Source organism: Mercenaria mercenaria, chromosome 6, assembly GCF_021730395.1.
Source record: "Mercenaria mercenaria strain notata chromosome 6, MADL_Memer_1, whole genome shotgun sequence".
NCBI classification, from domain to species: domain Eukaryota; kingdom Metazoa; phylum Mollusca; class Bivalvia; order Venerida; family Veneridae; genus Mercenaria; species Mercenaria mercenaria.
This window is the reverse complement of record NC_069366.1, coordinates 58,914,296-58,928,054: the sequence shown is the minus strand read 5'-3', so window position 1 is coordinate 58,928,054 and position 13,759 is coordinate 58,914,296. Positions and strand designations below refer to the sequence as shown.

Genomic DNA, 13,759 nt, shown 5'->3' with positions numbered 1-13,759 from the left:
CTCTTGAGTGTTAATAATGTTTTTTCGTTGATTTGACCTAGTGACTTAAATTTAACCTTAGACAATCCAGCATCAGACTAGACCTAGACTTCAAACAGAAAAACATCCTGACACAGATATATATGAAGATCAGGTACAGATTATGGCTTCCAGATTGAACTCATCTGAGATTTTACAAATGAAGCATTCCGACCAAGTTTCATTAAGACTTGGAAACAAGAGGGTCATGATGACCCTGGATCGCTCACCTGAGTAATATGAGCTACATGTTTCAAATGTCAAACTGATGATTTTTAAAAAAAATTTGGAAAATTTTCCGATGTGCAATCAAGTAACCCCTGGGGCGGGGCCAATTTTAGCCCCCGGAGTCATGATTTGAACAAAGTTTGTAGAAGTCTAACAGGCAATGTTACATATTAAATATCTAAGATCTAGGCCGTCTGGTTAATATTAAGCAAATTTATGAAGATTTCCCTATGTACAATCAAGTAACCCCTCAGTTTTGAGTCAATTTTGACCCCGGGGTCATGATTTGAACAAATGTTGTAGAGGTCTACTAGGCAATGCTACATGTGAAATATCTAAGCTCTAGGCCTGTTGGTTTTTTTAAAGAAAATTTTTGAAGATTTTCATATGTAAAATCAAGTGACCCCCAGGGTGGGGTCAATTTTGACCCCGGGGTCATGATTTGAACAATTTTAGTAGAAATCCACTAGGCAATGCTACATGTCAAATATCTAAGCTCTAGGGCTTCTGGTTTTTGAGAAGAAGATTTTTTAAGATTTTCCTATGTAAAATAAAGTGACCCATGGGGCGGGGTCAATTTTGACCCTGGGGGTCACGATTTGAACAAATTTTGTATAGGTCCACTAGGCAATGCTACATGTGAAATATCTAAGCTCTAGGCTTTCTGGTTTATTTTTAGAAATTTTTGTTGGTTTTTTTAAAGAAACTTTTTGAAGATTTTCATATGTAAAATCAAGTGACCCCTAGGCCGGGGTCAATTTTGACCGAGGGTCATGATTTGAACAACTTTAGTAGAGGTCCACTAGGCAATGCTACAAGTCAAATATCTAAGGTCTAGGGCTTCTGGTTTTTTTTTGAGAAGAAGATTTTTTATGTTTTTCCTATGTAAAATCAAGTGACCCTTGGGGCGGGGTCAATTTTGACCCCAGGGGTCATGATTTGAACAAATTTTTTTAAAAGGTCCACTAGGCAATGCTACATGTCAAATATCTAAGCTCTAGGCTTTCTTGTTTATTCTTAGAAATTTTTTGAAGATTTTCATATGTAAAATCAAGTGACCCCTGGGGCAGGGTCAATTTTGACCACGGGGTCATGAGTTGAACAACTTTAGTAGAGGTCCATTAGGCAATGCTACAAGTCAAATATCTAAGGTCTAGGGCTTCTGGTTTTCGAGAAGAAGATTTTTTAAGATTTTTCTATGTAAAATCAAGTGACCCCTGGGGCGGGTCATGATTTGAACAAATTTGGTAGAGGTCCACTAGGCAATGCTTCACACCAAATATCTAAGCTCTAGGGCTCCTGCTTTTTGAGAAGAAGATTTTTAAAGTTTTTCCTTTCGGTTGCCATGACAACCAGAGTTCTGCATGGAATTCAATTCTTTGAACAATTTTTAAAGAAGACCATCCAAGGAACATCCCTGTGAAGTTTCATCAAAATTGGCCTGTTGGTTTAGGAGGAGATGTTGTTTAAAGGAAAGTGTGGACGGATGACGGACGGACATACAACGGACGGAAGGACGGATGCACGTTCTAACGAAACAGTATTTATGTGACACCACCATTGTTCTCTCTATTGTTCTAACAGTCACATAAAAAGAAAAAGGTCACATAAACAGAACGGAATGAATGACATCAAAGAGAAAGTACCGTTATGCAGTCACTTAATCATCATTTCGCGGGCACAGACGGACGGACGGACGCCGGACGGTGAGCGATCACAATACCTCACCCTGAGCACTTTGTGCTCAGGTGAGCTAAAAACTGAGACTGCTAAATTCACAGAAAATTTGCAAACAACAGATGATAACTCACCTTGAGCACACTGTGTGCTCAGGTGAGCTAAAAATTCTATGCAATTGCTTTTAACAAGAAGTACTTTTCCTGTGTTCCTTATTATTCAGAAAGCATTTAATAAAGTTTGATTAGGTAAGAACAATTTTACAGGAAAGATCTCTTAAATTTTAAGTAAAAAACATAAATATGGTATCAATTGTCCAAAAGGGTGAATCAAGTAGGACTGTTGATGACACATATATGGCCCATTTTCTATCCAGTTTGCCAATGATCACTTATGACTTGTGCCCTAATAAAATATGTTCGCCTGACCATGACCTTCTGACCGTACCTCTGACGTACTAGATTCATGAACTGTTTTAGAGGAGAATATAATTGTACCTTTCAAGTGGTTCATTAGAAGCATTTCTTTAAAGTTTTTTTCAGCCCTTGCAGCCAGCAAAACAATTCTGAACAAAATTAAGAAAGGTCTATTCAGGAGATCTGATACAAGATGACCAAGTTTGGTGTGAACATTAATCAAAAGGGGTTAATGAAAAAAAGTTATTTAAAACGTTTTCTATTTTTAGCTCTGGTGGCCTTTAACTGCAGTGCAACAAACTTTAGCAGGTCTACACCAGACTGCTACTAACAATTTTGGGTCTTCCTACACCATAAAAAGTGTGAAGTCACCAAACATGTATACTGGTAAGACTTGTATTGTGTCTCAGTGCGACCTAAATGGCAACAATATAAATGAATAAATACATACCAAGTTTTGTGTAATTCTCTGTTTCTGACCAGTAATTTCAGAGGGAAAGATATTTTTAGGTAAAATCAATGATTTAAGATAACAGACCATGGTCACTGGTTGAGATGAGCTAAACAAGAGGACCATGATGGTCCTGAATCGCTCACCTCTTCCCACATGATCCAGTTTTGAGTATGACGTCGTTTTCTCTATTATTTGACATAGTGACCTAGTTTTTGAGCTCATGTGACCCAGTTTTGAACTTGACCTAGATATTATAAAGATAAAAATTCTGACCAATTTTCATGAAGATCCATTGAAAAATATGGTCTCTAGAGAGGTCACAAGGTTTTTCTATTATTTGACCTATTGACCTAGTTTTTTAAGGCACCTGACCCGGTTTCAAACTTGACCTAGATATCATCAAGGTGAACATTCTGACCAATTTTCATGAAGATCCATTCAAGGGTATGGCCTCTAGAGAGGTCACAAGGTTTTTCTATTTCAAGACCTAATGACCTAGTTTTTGATCGCAGTTGACCCAGTTTCAAACTTGACCTAGATATCATCAAGATAAACATTCAGACCAACTTTCATACAGATCCCATGAAAAATATGGCCTTTAGAGAGGTCACAACGTTTTTTCATTATTTGACCTACTGACCTACTTTTTGAAGGCACGTGACCCACTTTCGAACCTGATTTAGATATCATCAAGGTGAACATTCTGACCAATTTTTATGAATATCCATTCACAAGTATGGCCTCTAGAGAGGTCACAAGGTTTTTCTATTTTTAGACCTACTGACCTAGTTTTTGACCGCACATGACCCTGTTTCGAATTTGACCTAGATATCATCAAGATGAACATTCAGACCAACTTTCATGAAGATCCATTGAAAAATATGGCCTTTAGAAAGGTCACAAGGTTTTTCTATTATTTGACCTACTGACCTAGTTTTTGACGGCACGTGACCCACTTTCAAATTTGACCTAGATATCATCAAGATGAACATTCAGACCAACTTTCATACAGATCCCATGGAAAATATGGCCTCTAGTTAGGTCACAAGGTTTCTCTATTATTTGACCTACTGACCTAGTTTTTGACGGCACGTGACCCACTTTCGAACTTGACTTAGATATCATCAAGGTGAACATTCTGACAAATTTTTATGAAGATTTCATGAAATATATGGCCTCTAGAGAGGTCACAAGGTTTTTCTATTTTTAGACCTACTGACCTAGTTTTTAACCGCACGTGACCCAGTTTCGAACTTGACCTAGATATCATCAAGATGACCATTCAGACCAACTTTCACACAGATCCCATGAAAAATATGGCCTTTAGAGAGGTCACAAGGTTTTTCTATTATTTGACCTACTGACCTAGTTTTTGATGGCACGTGACCCAGTTTCGAACTTGACCTAGATATCATCAAGGTGAACGTTCTGACCAATTTTCATGAAGATCTTGTGAAATATATGGCCTCTAGAAAGGTCACAAGGATTTTCTATTTTTAGACCTACTGACCTAGTTTTTGACGGCACGTGACCCAGTTTCGAACTTGACCTAGAAATCATCAAGATGAACATTCAGACCAACTTTCATACAGATCCCATGAAAAATATGGCCTTTAAAGAGGTCACAGGTTTTTCTATTATTTGACCTACTGACCTAGTTTTTGAAGGCACGTGACCCAGTTTCGAACTTGACCTAGAAATCATCAAGATGAACATTCAGACCAACTTTCATACAGATCCCATGAAAAATATGGCCTTTAAAGAGGTCACAGGTTTTTCTATTATTTGACCTACTGACCTAGTTTTTGACCGCACGTGACCCAGTTTCGAACTTGACCTAGATATCATCAAGGTGAACATTCTGACCAATTTTCATGAAGATCCATTGAAAATTATGGCCTCTAGAGAGGTCACAAGGTTTTTCTATTTTTAGACCTACTGACCTAGTTTTTGACGGCACGTGACCCAGTTTCGAACTTGACTTAGATATCATCAAGATGAACATTCTGACCAACTTTCATAAAGATCCCATGAAAAATGTGACCTCTAGAGTGGTCACAAGCAAAAGTTTACGGACGGACGGACGGACGGACGACGGACGACGGTCACCGCGCGATCACAAAAGCTCACCTTGTCACTTTGTGACAGGTGAGCTAAAAAATCATCAAACAATATTCAAACAAACTAAGAGTTCAAGTTATCATCACTAAAAAGCTACTAAAACACAGAGAAACCACCTTAAAGAGTCCATAGGAAAGTTCAGGGATAACTTAGCCGGAACACTTTTAATTTGCATTACTGCGTTTTCAAGAATTTTTTTATAAAGGGAAATAAAATTTCAATGAAATAACTGCTTGGTAAGTTATAACTGTCAGTAACAAATTTTCATCAACATGTCCTTCAAAAAAGAAACAAGAGGGTCATGATGACCCTGGATCGCTCACCTGAGTAATATGAGCTACATGTTTCAAATGTCAAACTAATGGTTTTTAGAAATTTTTTGGAGGATTTTCCGATGTACAATCAAGTAACCCCTTGGGCGGGGCCAATTTTATCCCGGGGGTCATTATTTGAACAAAGTTTGTAGAAGTCTACTAGGCAATGTTACATATCAAATACCTAAGATCTAGGCCTTCTGGTTTATTTTAAGCAAATTTATGAAGATTTCCCTATGTACAATCAAGTAACCCCTGGGGCTTGGCCAATTTGACCCTGGTGGGTGGGGTCAAGATTTGAACAAATTTTGTAGAGGTCCACTAGACAATGCTACATGTCAAATATCTAAGCTCTAGGCCTTCTGGTTTATTTTTAAAAAATTTTGAAGATTTTTCTATGCACAATCAAGTAACCCCATGGGGCGGGGTTAATTTGACACCGGGGGTCATGATTTGAACAAATTCTGTAGAAGTCTACTAGGCAATGCTACATGTCAAATATCTAAGATCTAGGCCTTCTGGTTTATTTTTAGAATTTTTTTGAAGATTTTCCTATGTTAAATCAAGTGACCCCTGGGGTGGGGTCAATTTTGACCCCGGGGGACAATATTTGAACAAATTTTGTAGAGGTCCACTAGGCAATGCTACATGTTAAATATCTAAGCTCTAGGCCTTCTGGTTTATTTTTAGAAATTTTTTAAAGATTTCCCTATGTAAAATCAAGTGACCCCTGGGGCAGGGTCAATTTTGACCCCGGGGGTCATGATTTGAAAAAATTTTGTAGAGGTTCACTAGGCAATGCTTCATGTCAAATATCTAAGCTCTAGGCCTTCTGGGTTATTTTTTAATTTTTTTTGAAGATTTTCCTATAGAAATCTATGTAAAATCAAGTGACCCCTGGGGCAGGGTCAATTTTGAGCCCAGGGTCATGATTTGAACAACTTTAGTAGAGGTCCACTAGTCAATGCTACATGTCAAATATCTAAGCTCTAGGGCTTCTGGTTTTTGAGAAGAAGATTTTTTAAGATTTTCTTATGTAAAATCAAGTGACCCCTGGGGCGATCAATTTTGACCCCAGGGTCATGATTTGAACAAATTTGGTAGAGGTCCACTAGGCAATGCTTCACACCAAATATCTAAGCTCTAGGGCTTCTGGTTTTTGAGAAGAAGATTTTTAAAGTTTTTCCTTCGGTTGCCATGGCAACCAGAGTTCTGCATGGAATTCAATTCTTTGAAAAACTTTGAAAGGGGGCCACCCAAGGATCATTCCTGTGAAGTTTGATGTAATTCTGCCCAGTTGTCTTCAAGAAGAAGATTTGTTTAGAAATTGTTGACGGACGACGCACTACGCACGACGGACGACAGACATCAAGCGGTCACAATAGCTCACCTTGTCACTTTGTGACAGGTGAGCTAAAAAGGGTCCCAGTATTATTCTTCAAATTTAGTACTTCAGTTTTTGATGCTTTTCTGACAGTTTCAAACAGAAAAAAGAAAAAAAGTATGTTCCTTGGTAGTAGGGGAATGGGTCTTAGTTATAGCCTTGATTACATAAAGCAAAAGTCCTATAGCAAAGAGTGCTTTTGGCATTTCCATGAAGGAGCTTTGGTGAGATATATGAATTATTTGTTCTAAAAATATGAAAAGGTGTGCTTCAAATATGTATTGTATGTAAGATTAGTCATGCACAGATCAGAACATATTAAAGAGAAATCTTTGTTGGCTAATTTCTACCACATTGTCATTTTATTATTTCTTTGCAAAGAACACAACATTATACATGATGTTTCATTCATCTTTTAGCCATGGAAATTTTTTGTCAAACATGACAATTTTAGGCATTGTTACCAGCACAGGCAATGTTACAGAACAAATTAACAACACTTATTATCATCAGGGCTAGATCCAGAAATATTTGATTGGGGGGACACCAGTTTAGAATGAAGGCGTGACCAGAGAGGCAAATCATAGCACCAAACGGGGGTAGGTACAGAAAGGGGCCACTGCTTGTATTAGGGTTGTCAGGGTGTGTCCCCCTGGAAATTTTTTAAATATATATATGAAATGGTGGCCTCTGGTGCATTTTTTGGTCTAAATTTTGAGGAATGGGAGGGTGCTACCCTCCTTTAAGGGAGAGAGGGGGGGGGGGGCTCCTCCAGAAAAAAAATTGAAATAAAGGTATGAAACGGTGGTCTCTGGTACTTTTTTGGATATAAATTTTGAGAAAATATTATTCTTTTGCCAAAATAGATTGGTGCAACTTTGATGAGTTTAGGTCACTTCTCAGCCAACTTGTGGTGGGGTGGGGTGCATAATGGAAACTTCTATCAATTTTGTAGACTTCATTGTTTTGCAGGCATGTGGTCTTTCCTTGTTGCACAATTAGTTGGACTACCGGTCTGGCTGCACATTTTTCTCACCCTGTGACAGAATATTTCGTTATTTTTTTTAACACTGTCCTTCACTGACTATCAAACTTGTCAAGATTTTTAAAGCAATTTTGGCAATGCCATTTATTATTCAAAGGGGTTTCCAAAGAAAATTTACTGACAGAATGGCAAACAGTGCATACCATGATCAGACTGCAAGGATGTGCAGGCTGATCTTGGTCTGCACTGGTCGCAAAGGCAAAATCACTTGCCGGCAGCAGGCTAAAGGTTAAACAACTTCCTCAACTGCAAATTTGTTTCCAACAGAACTTTATCAATACCTTCCTATATAGAGAATTTGTTTTATTTTGATACCTTTATCAAAGTTTTTTTTTTTTAAATCCCATTATAGTGATGTTTTGGTGTGATCTTGTGTGGGAAAAGTATGAAAGGTATATGTTTGTTACTTGTAGGCTCTGTAAAATACATTCAGCATTCAGTGTCAGTTTTTGTATATTGTGTATTCTGTTACAAATCTAAAATCACACCCCCTCTCCCCTCCCTCAAAAGTCAAAGATACAAACTTTGTTTTTATTTAAGAAATAAATTCAGTTAGGAACAGTTATGCACAGTTATTCTAATACATGCATTGTGTACACAAATTTGATATTTTTAGCTAAGGTAAGCTCATTCAAACTAGTCTTTCTGTTTCTTCATATTTTATTGTTGTAATACTGGTATTTTACCAGACCCTTTCCTGTAAATATCATCAATTATTAAAAGTAAAAAGAGACATTTATAATGCTACACTAAGAATTTTTGCATGTATTTGCATGTATTTTCATGAAACAGTTCTGAGCACATTTTAAACAAGAGCTGTCAGATGACAGCGCGCTCGACTATTCGAAGAATTGATTGAAGAATGGGGTCAAAATATTCCCACATATTTTCAGACAAAAGAAAAAAATAGATTAGACAAACAATGTTCTTGTATTTGTGGATTTCAATAAGTCTTGCACTAAATGGCAATGTGTGACCATGATGGTAATGAAGTGTTCAAAGTTTCAAAGTCAAACAGTTTAATCAAAATATTGAATAGTATGAAAAGTTTAACTGATTTCCAAGCCCAAAAAGGGGCATAATTCCACCAAAATAGTTGTCAGAATTATGCACTCTTGCCTACAGATGGAAGTCATGATGATAAACAAGTGTTCAAAGTTTAAAAGCCATATGTCAAATAATTTTGACAAAACGTGGAATTGTACAAAAACAGAACCAATTTCCAAGTCCAAAAAGGGCCATAATTCAGCCAAAATAGATGAACTGGTACGAAAAACTTTACCAAGATTTCTAAGTCAAAAGGGGCCATAATTCAGCCAAAATCCTTGATGGAGTTATGTACTCTTGCCTATAACTGGACATGGTAATGAAAAACAAGTGCTGAAAGTTTCAAAGCTTTATCTCAAAAGACTTTGTCAAAATGTGGACTGGTACGAAAAACTTAACCAAGAATTCTAAGTCATTAGGGGCCAAAATCCTTGAAGGAGTTATGTACTCTTGCCTATAACTGGACATGGTGATGGATAACAAAAGTTAAAAGTTTTAAAGCCTTATCTCAAAAGACTTTGTCAAAATATGAACTGGTACGAAAAACTTAACCAAGATTTCTAAGTCAAAAGAGGCCATAATTCAGCCAAAATCCGCGATGGAGTTATGTACTCTTGCCTATAACTGGACATGGTGATGGTAAACAAGTGTTGAAAGTTTCAAAGCTTTATCTCAAAAGACTTTGTCAAAATATGAACTGGTACGAAAAACTTAACCATGATTTCTAAGTCAAAAGGGGCCATAATTCAGCCAAAATCCTTGATGGAGTTATGTGCTCTTGCCTATAAGTGGACATGGTGATGGTAAACAAGTGTTGAAAGTTTCAAAGCTTTATCTCAAAAGACTTTGTCAAAATGTGAACTGGTACGAAAAACTTAACCAAGGTGTGACGCCGACGCCGTGGTGAGTAGGATAGCTCTACTTATTCTTCGAATAGTCGAGCTAAAAATGACTGTGCTTTTATCATAAGTGAATTTTACTTTCAGTACCCAGTGAGTCTATAGTTATATACCTCAATGCTGTAAAGCAATAAAATGCCACAGAATTAAAAAAAAAAAAAAGATTTTTAAAGCTATGCCCATCAAATGATTTTTAAGAAAGAAAGTTGAGCAACATATTTCATAGGGTCCAGAGCTGCTCGCCTGGCCCAAAGAATATCACAGACACTTGAGGGTCAGCACCCCTCCCCCTCCCAATCTGCCCCTGCCAATCTTCAGCCAATATATTTTTGTCTTATAAAACAAACTGAGCACATGTCTCGATCATACAACAATTTCTGTTACCATTTCAACATGTTTAAAAAAACTCCCATATTCTATCAATGCTCAGAATAGCTAAAGACAACTTACTCCAAGCGTTTTCAACACAAATAGCTTGTCCAAGGAATACGAGAATAGATCCCAGCTTGATGTTGCACAGTCAAATTTACTAACAGAGCCCGGACACAGATGATATCGTTAGTAGTTATAATAAAAATACTCGCTGAAAAAGTCAACTGCCAAGATGGCCGAGAGGGTACAGGTGCTGGTTCAGAAAACTCTGTCAGGGCCACGGGTTCGCCCTCGCGCTATGGACAATCTTTTTTTTTCTTTTTTAAATGATTTGTTTATCTTGTGATTATATCGTTAAAAAGAATATGAAAATATTACATTAGAAACAAGAGGACCATGATGGTCCTGAATCGCTCACCTCTTCCCACATGACCCAGTTTTGAGTATAACGTCGTTTTCAAAGGTACGTGACCCTGTTTTGAATTTTAACTAGATATCATCAAGGTGAACATTATCACTAATTTTCATGAAGATCTCATGAAAAATATGGCCTCTAGAGAGGTCACAAGGTTTTTCAATTTTTATACCTACTGGCCTAGTTTTTGAAAGCACATGACCCAGTTTTGAAATTGACCTAGATATCATCAAGGTGAACATTCAGATCAATTTTCATGAAGATCCATTGAAAAATATGGCCTCTAGAGAGGTCAAAAGATTTTAATAATTCTAGACCTACTGACCTAGTTTTTGACCGCAGTTGACCCAGTTTCAAACTTGACCTAGATATCATCAAGATGAACATTCAGACCAACTTTCATACAGATCCCATGAAAAGTATGGCCTCTAGAGAGGTCACAAGGTTTTTTTATTATTTGACCTACTGACCTATTTTTTAAGGCACATGAACCAGTTTCAAACCTGACCTAGATATCATCAAGGTGAACATTCAGATCAATTTTCATGAAGATCCATTGAAAAATATGGCCTCTAGAGAGGTCAAAAGATTTTATTAATTTTAGACCTACTGACCTAGTTTCTGACTGCACATGACCCTGTTTCGAACTTGACCTAGATATCATCAAGATGAACATTCAGACCAACTTTCATACAGATCCCATGAAAAATATGGTCTTTAGAGAGGTCACAAGGTTTTTCTATTATTTGACCTACTGACCTAGTTTTTGAAGGCACGTGAGCCACTTTCGAACTTGACCTAGATATCATCAAGGTGAACATTCTGACCAATTTTCATGAAGATCTCATGAAATATATGGCCTCTAGAGAGGTCACAAGGTTTTTCTATTTTTAGACCTACTGACCTAGTTTTTGACCGCACGTGACCCAGTTTCGAACTTGACCTAATATCATCAAGATGAAATTCTGACCAACTTTCATACAGATCCCATGAAAAATATGGCCTCCAGAGAGGTCACAAGGTTTTTCTATTATTTGACCTACTGACCTAGTTTTTGAGGCACGTGACCCACTTTCGAACCTGACCTAGATATCATCAAGGTGAACGTTCTGACCAATTTTCATGAAGATCTATGATATATATGGCCTCTAGAGAGGTCACAAGGTTTTTCTATTTTTAGACCTACTGACCTAGTTTTTGACCGCACGTGACCCAGTTTCGAACTTGACCTAGATATCATCAAGATGAACATTCAGACCAACTTTCATACAGATCCATTGAAAAATGTGGCCTTCAGAGAGGTCACAAGGTTTTTCTATTATTTGACCTACTGACCTAGTTTTTGAGGCACGTGACCCAGTTTCGAACTTGACCTAGATATCATCAAGATGAACTTCTGACCAATTTTCATGAAGATCTATGAAAAATGGCCTCTAGAGGGTCACAAGGTTTTTCAGTTTAGACCTTCGACACTAGTTTTTGATGGCACGTACACCAGTTTCAACTTGGACCTAGTAACATCAAGGTAAAATTCTGACCAATTTTCATGAAGATCTTTTGAAATATATGGCCTCTAGAGAGGTCACAAGGTTTTTCTATTTTTAGACCTACTGACCTAGTTTTTGAAGGCACGTGACCCAGTTTCGAACTTGACCTAGATATCATCAAGATGAATATTCTGACCAACTTTCATAAAGATCCCATGAAAAATGTGACCTCTAGAGTGGTCACAAGCAAAAGTTTACGGACGGACGGACGCACGGACGGACAACGGACGACGGACACTGCGCGATCACAAAAGCTCACCTTGTCACTTTGTGACAGGTGAGCTAAAAAAAAAAAGGAAAAAAAAAAGATCGTTAGTTATTCTGAGCACTGCTAGAATATAGTTTTTTCTAAACATGTTGAAATGGTAACAGACATTTAAAAGACGAAAATATATTGGCTGAAGACTGGCTGGGGTGGATTGGGAGGGGGAGGGTTGCTGACCCCCAAGTGTCTGTGTGGAACAAGACAAAAAGTTCTTTTCCCAATACTGAAACTTCTCAATAAATCTATATACAGTATCTCTTATCAATATATCAAATGGGTCTGACATCCAAAAAATATAAGAAACTCTGCTCTAATAACATTACAATTCACAGGGTCCAAATTTAGCAACATTTTCTACTAGCTAAAAGTAGCTAGTGCCCTTTTTGTTCACTAGCTAAAATGAAAAGATACCAGCTAATATTAAACAATAATATTTAATTACTTAATTAATATTTTACTGGCCAAAACCTACTGATTAATCTCTGTAAGTAGCCAGTCACAAAAAAAAATTCTATTAGCTTAAAATAGCTAGTGCCATTTTTATCCACTTACAAGCTAGTCAAAGCCCTCCGTGTTAACTTGATGCAAGCTGCAATCATGCATCATATATCAGAGTTTTGTTAAACAATGAAATGTCATTTATAAACATTAATGATAAGATTCCTTTCATGCAGAAAAATGTATACCTGCAGAACAAACTTTATTCAAGCTTTGACGACATTTGCTTGGTACATTCCAAGCCCACTAGCTATTCTCAAATTCCACTAGCATTTAGATTGTATGCTTGTCTAAATTTGTACCCTGATTCAGTATGATAATAAATGAACATGTAGAATCTACTGTGGTCGAAAAATCTTGGGCCGAATCGTTTTTCTGGGCCGAACAGGTTATTTTGCATTCCTTTGCAATAAAATTTTACAGTTTTTCTCATAATCTAATGCAACAATAAAATAACAATTACTTATTGCTTAGGTGGAGATCATAACTCTTGTTGCATAGTCAAAAAGATTGCTGTAATGCTAAACAGCTGATCGGTTTGGAACCCGGGAGGCTACCAGTTTGATTTGCTGTTCCAAGAAGAGAAATTCAGGTTTAATAACGGTATTGCAGCTGTGAACCATCGATATTTATTTAAATAAAAGATAAATTATGAATCGAAATATGTATGCCAACATGTTTAAGTGTATTTTTACATTACTAAATATTTAGCAGATAGATAGATTTAGGTGTAACCATCAAAATTATTCTTTCGCAATTAATTATTGTACAGTCAGTTTGATAGGTTGGCTCTTGTCGAAATTATGCCCATGTCAAATGCATAGAAGATGCCTACTTTTCATTAAATAAAGCAAAGAAGTATAAAATACAAAGAAGTATACACAGATTTTTTGTAGCTCTTTATTTTTTGGTTGTTGTTGGGTTTAGCGTCGCACTGACACAATTATAGGTCATATGGCGACTTTCCAGCTTTGATGGTGGAGGAAGACCCCAGGTGCCCCTACGAGCATTATTTCATCACGAGCGGGTACCTAGGTAGAACCGCCGACTTTCCGTAAG

The 13,759-nt window shown here is 37.1% G+C and overlaps 1 protein-coding gene across 1 annotated transcript in view; it reads right to left on the bottom strand.

Annotated features, from left to right (window-relative positions):
• Nucleotides 1–13,260, bottom strand: part of LOC123548780 (uncharacterized) — a 119,603-nt gene extending 106,343 nt beyond the window's left edge. Inside the window, exon 1 of the mRNA XM_045336317.2 lies at nt 13,164–13,260. The gene's annotated coding sequence lies outside the window, so the exon portion shown is untranslated. The remainder of the gene's footprint in view (nt 1–13,163) is intronic.
• Nucleotides 13,261–13,759: the final 499 nt, after the last annotated feature.